Source organism: Gigantopelta aegis, chromosome 5 (assembly GCF_016097555.1).
Source record: "Gigantopelta aegis isolate Gae_Host chromosome 5, Gae_host_genome, whole genome shotgun sequence".
NCBI classification, from domain to species: Eukaryota; Metazoa; Mollusca; class Gastropoda; order Neomphalida; family Peltospiridae; genus Gigantopelta; species Gigantopelta aegis.
This window is the reverse complement of record NC_054703.1, coordinates 38,714,984-38,721,005: the sequence shown is the minus strand read 5'-3', so window position 1 is coordinate 38,721,005 and position 6,022 is coordinate 38,714,984. Positions and strand designations below refer to the sequence as shown.

Below are 6,022 nucleotides of genomic sequence, written 5' to 3'. Positions count from 1 at the left end.
ATGTATATAACAGTCAACATCGACATACATACACTATATAGATATTCATACATCAATGCATACATCAGTACGCACACACACACACACACACACACACACACACAGACAAATAGATAGGTAGGTAGGTAGGTAGGGAGGTATATATATATATATATATATATATATATATATATATATATATATATATATATATATATATATAGATAGATAGATAGATAGATAGATACATTATATATATAGTCCAACCTGGCCGTTATGGACAGGTGGCTGGTTTATACAGGTAAAGGAAAACACATATAACATAATTTAATATAAAAACTAACTACTAAAAAAAAAAAAAAATAATAATAATAAATATAAACATGTTAGTTAAAGTTTTGTTGAAACTCTTTCTATTAAACACTTTTTGAAAAAGTAATTTATCTTTTTAATTGCTATCAACTGCATTATGTTATTTATTAAATTAATGCACGACACGCAAAAGGTTGCAGGTAAGAAATCATTATAAATTAACAAAAGTGTCAGTGTGCCAATGTCTAATGGCAGAACAAACATGGCGGAAATTGTCGGAACTGCTTGTCTGACTGGCAGCAATCACACACCTGTGAATACACTACCTGTCAGTGTTGACGAGTCGAATATATACGTAAGTTCAATGCAAGCCAATAACAAGTCGCCTTGCAAATTAAATGATCGAACATATTACGGAGCATCTGTTTTATTTCAACTTAAGTAAAACAATTACTTTATGTTGTGACGGCGCAGGTCAATATATGTATATATCTTGCGACCGTTATGGCAAGTCCAACTGTTAATTTTAGACAAACAATAATGGTTATTGTAATTTTGTAACCGTTATAGCAGGTTCAACCGTTCATTTTTGTCCAAAAATAATGGTCGTTGGCCGCATTGAACAGGTGGCCTTTATATAAAATAAAGAAGGAAATGCATTGGGCGTGAATTATAGTGTCCGTTGAGGACAGATGTCCGTTAATTACAGGTGACCGTTAGACCAGTCTCGACTGTATATGCCCTTATATTAGAATGCGACGTGCAGATCCATCTCTTTGTGTATGGGAGCTGAAGAAACGTTTGTGTCGTCATCGATGGAGTGCGAAATAAATTAGCGCTTTTTCTCCAGTTGCAAACATGAATATATTGTGTCAATGCCAACTATCTGCAGACAAACGCATGGCATTGACTCAGGGTGACCAACCTAATGGAAATATTTTTCCGGAATTTTCTGATATTTTCATTTTCATGCGCGCGAACGCCCTTTTCGAAACAATAATTTAAAGCACGGAGCTGAGGTTGAACTGACTGATAAAAATATTTGATATGAAGTTGTCTTCTGGGGCTGACGTAATAATGGCGAGGTAAGAATTCATGTTTTCGCAGTATTCCTGAATCAGAGATTAAAAAAGGGACAAACAAATATAAGAAAGAACACAAAACGAATTGTAACACATTGGAAAAAAGCGACCATTTCACGTTGTCTCCACCAACCACAACCCAAAAAATTATTAATCAGTTCTCCTTGATAATATTCGATTTTCTGTCCTAACCTTAGCCCGAGTACTCTGCCGTTCGAGAGCTAAACGGTCATTTGGACGGTTGTGATCGTTCTCCGCCGTTAGAGGTATAGAGGATAGTTCATGTATTTTGTCAAATATGATTCATATCTCATCGAGTGTAGTTTGCAATCATAGCTCACGAGTCACGTTTGAAATGTTCTATTTATTACATAACTTTTGGCAGTTTACCTTTATTTCTAAAATGCCAGCAGCAAAATAGTTCTGGCTTTCTTACAATGACGATAACACTTTCTACAGTGACGATAAGACATTTTAGAGTGAAATAGTGAAATTTTCTCTCTAAAATGTGTTATCGTCACTGAGTGTCTGTTAACAATTTTATTTCACTGATATTTTAATATATTTCACTAAATGTTATATAATAAAACTGTATACCGAAAACTCGGAATAGTGGTCTATCACCGGGTAGGTAAATACCCCAGCCCTAATAATACAATAAATCCTATATTTGACGTTAAATATAATTATATTTATATTTTTAGCTCCTCGATAACGACTTGTTCACATATTAACCAATAATACACAAGACGGGAAGAAACCCGACAGCACTCCCTTTCAGTACTGATCCTGTTAAATACGAAGGTGCTGACGTGTTTCTTCCTCTAGTATCTTTAATTTCGCAGACCCTAGTTTTAACCCTGAAAATGGTCATTACGTTTGGTTAGCTACACACCTGCAGCACATTAGGATAAAGTTACAATTGAGTTAACCACATTAGGATAAACCCTTAAAACATAGACTAGATATCGTCTCCATAACCATTACGTCTAAGAAGTATATACAGTTTTAATATTTAGAAAAAAATGTATTTTTCTGTTTTCGAAATATTAGGATGACCAGAAACACTTTGGATGTACGAAAATGGACAATCTAAACAATAAAATATAAGTAATGTTTGATTTTGGTGATCAAAAACAGCTCTAACAGTGACAAATACACCGTTGTGATTAAAAACACCGTTGTGTTTAAAAACAGCTCTAACAGTGACAAATACACCGTTGTGTTTAAAAACAGCTCTAACAGTGACAAATACACCGTTGTGTTTAAAAACAGCTCTAACAGTGACAAATACACCGTTGTGTTTAAAAACAGCTCTAACAGTGACAAATACACCGTTGTGTTTAAAAACAGCTCTAACAGTGACAAATACACCGTTGTGTTTAAAAACTAAGGTCTTTCACTTTAAGGGGGATTATGAATAAAGCTCGGACAACATATGTCCATGAAATACGTGATACAAATGTGTTTAGACACACAACTCTCACCTTGGCTTCAATCCACGATCCGATCAATGATTTCGGTGAAAACCAGTAACAGCTCCATCTGTGTTTCGTGAAACCACGTTGACATATTTTGGCATCTGTAAAATTAGTTTACACTTTCAAAATCAGTTGTCGTACATAGGTGGCATACAGCCCGAGTTTGCCTTTATCATAGTTTAACACCCAATTGCCGATGTAATTTTCGTGCTGGGTTGTCGTTAAACCTCCAATTCATTCATTCATTCATTCATTACAGCCCGAATAGATTAGACGTGCACCTAGGGATTTATCTAGTCAGTACAATGCTCGTCTGGGGTGCTAATATCGTATGGTAGAACCACAGAGGTTGACTCATTGTCTGATTGGGGTTTTACCGTTCCAACTAGTATCTCGCGATTGATATATGTGTGCTATTCTGTCTGTAGGGAAGGGCATATAAGATATCCTTGTTTGAAATGGAATAAAAAAGAAAGATAGCCGATAATTTAATGAGTCGAATAGTTGGGTTCTTACCCCACCCCCACCCCCACCCTTGAAATAACAACAACCAAAACACATTTTAAAAAACCAACCCCAAAACAAACAAACAAACAAACAGCAACAAACAAAACGAAGAAAACAAACAAAAAATCAACAAACAAGTAAACAACAGCAAACAACAACACAACTTTAACACGGAATCTTAGTTGTATATATAAGTACAACAATGAATATAAATGCGATGTACTTACCCGCAGCCTGCCAGATGGCAGCAGCAGCAACAAACAGAGCAAAAACTAGCATATTCTCCAGGTTTGTGTTGCTGCTGGTCGCAAGGATGTTCTTTATAATGCATCAGATAGGGCGAGGTGCCAACTTTACTAATTAGATAACACATTGGTGCCAAAGTCATATCCAAGCAAACAATAAACGCCTACACTATCGTTGAACGTGAAGCAATACCCGATGACAAACGGCAACAAATGGTATTGGTCGAGCGTCCTTTTGTCGTATTCAGTTTTATGCTAGAGCTTACTTTATATTAAAAACTATCAATCTTGAAAAAAAAATCCAACGGTGGCCCAAAGCTGTGTCTAAAGTAAAATTTTGTTTCGTAAATCTGATTATGCTTAAGTTAACTCATGACATTAAGCTTACATGTTAGCGCATACTACAGAAGTAACAACCTTACACAGAATCAGCCAATTTAGAACAGGTGTGTCGTGTCTCTTACTGTACTAGTCACCAACTTATAGGTTTACAATAACAAGGTTTGTTTGTTTTGTTTAACGACACCAGCAGAGCACATTGATTAATTTATCATCGACTATGAGATGCCAAACATTTGGTAGTTCTCTCTCGTAGTTATCAGAGGAAATCAGCTACATTTTTCATAATGCAGCAAGAGATCTGCTATATCTACTTTCCCACAGACAGGAAAGCACATATCACGACATTTGACCAGCAATGGTGCACAGGTTGGAACGAGAAACAAAACCAATGTTTTGATTCGATCCACTGAGGTGGTTCGATCCTCGAGCGAGCACTCAACCGACTAATCTAAATCCCGCCCCTTTGTTGTACTAATTGCCTTTGAGAGATATGGAAACCCATTTATTGGTTTTACAAAGCCAGATACACGCAATCCATTTCGGTTTTGCGTTAACCGTCATCGCCATGAAGGAAGGAAGGAAGGAAACGTTTTATTTAACGACGCACTCAACACATTTCATTTACGGTTATATGGCGTCAGACATATGGTTAAGGACCATACAAATATTGAGAGAGGAAATCCGCTGTCGCCACTTCATGGGCTACTCTTTTCGATAAGCAGCAAGGGATCTTTTATATGCACCATCCCACAGACAGGATAGGACACACAATGGCCTTTTTACATCAGTCGTAGTACACTGGCTGGAACGAGAAATAGCCCAATGGGTCCACCCACGGGGATCGATCGCACACCGACCGCGCATCGAGCGAGCGCTGTACCACTGGGCTACATCCCGCCCCTCTTGGCCATGAAGACGCTGTTTTAAATTTAATGCGCGAACGAGAAGTGGGTTATACAGAACGAGAAGTGGGTTATACAAAACGAGAAGTGGGTTATACAGAACGAGAAGTGGGCTATACAGAACGAGAAGTGGGTTATACAGAACGAGAAGTGGGCTATACAGAACGAGAAGTGGGCTATACAGAACGAGAAGTGGGTTATACAGAACGAGAAGTGGGTTATACAAAACGAGATCTACGCCAACAAAACCATAAGCCTCGTCATTCTATGGACGATCATACATTTTTACAATGGAATCCTGTTTGTAAAAGAGCTAGAAAGCAAGGTATAACGACGGCTAGCACGTTGGTCCAAACGAGGGGGGGGGGGGGGGGGGGGGGGGCGAATATAGCTTGCTTATCAGGTGTTGGTTTTATCTAATATTCGAGGGTTCTCACTGAAGAATAATATTTGTGCATACGAATCAAACATTTTATCAATACAATCTCTCTCTCTCTCTCTCTCTCTCTCTCTCTCTCTCTCTCTCTCTCTCTCTCTCTCTCTCTCTCTCTCTCTCTCTCCGTGCGTGCGTGCGAACGTGAATGTGCACCAGCATTGTTAAACATTTTTTATTGCATCTTGAGTTACATATCAATGTATGTTATATTTATTAAAGGGATATTCCTGAGTTTGCTGCAATTTTTAAGATATTATGTAGTAACAGTCTTTTTAACGATTGTTATTACATATGGAATATATTTTTCTCCATAAAATATTAGTGGCTGTATATTAAACGTGTTTCTGATCATTCTAATATTTCTACTACGTTAAACGGACATTCCTGAGTTTGCTACAAGTTTTAAGATGCTATTGACTAACATAGACTTTTTAACGAGTGTAATTACATATCAAATATATTTTTCTGCATAAAATATTAGTGGCTGTATATTAAATGTGTTTCTGATCGTTCTAATATTTGTACTAGGTTAAATTTCACTTTATTTCCTAAAACATATTTTTCCGTACATACGAAATTATTTAAAGACGAAATCCAGTTTGGGCTTCTTACAAATATTAAGACAATCAAAAACACAATGAATATACAGACACTGATATTCTAAACAAGAAAATATATTTAATATTAAAGTTTAATCGTAGAAATATTTTGTTAGTCGGAAACATCTTACAATGCA

General features: G+C 36.7%; 1 long non-coding RNA gene across 1 annotated transcript; it reads right to left on the bottom strand.

Moving 5' to 3' along the window:
* Positions 1–1,338: 1,338 nt before the first annotated feature.
* LOC121373213 lies at positions 1,339–3,712 on the bottom strand. The gene is made up of 3 exons (XR_005958041.1): positions 3,589–3,712; positions 2,861–2,955; positions 1,339–1,403 (listed from the first exon to the last, which is right to left on the bottom strand). It is a non-coding gene; the product is annotated as an uncharacterized LOC121373213 (long non-coding RNA).
* Positions 3,713–6,022: the final 2,310 nt, after the last annotated feature.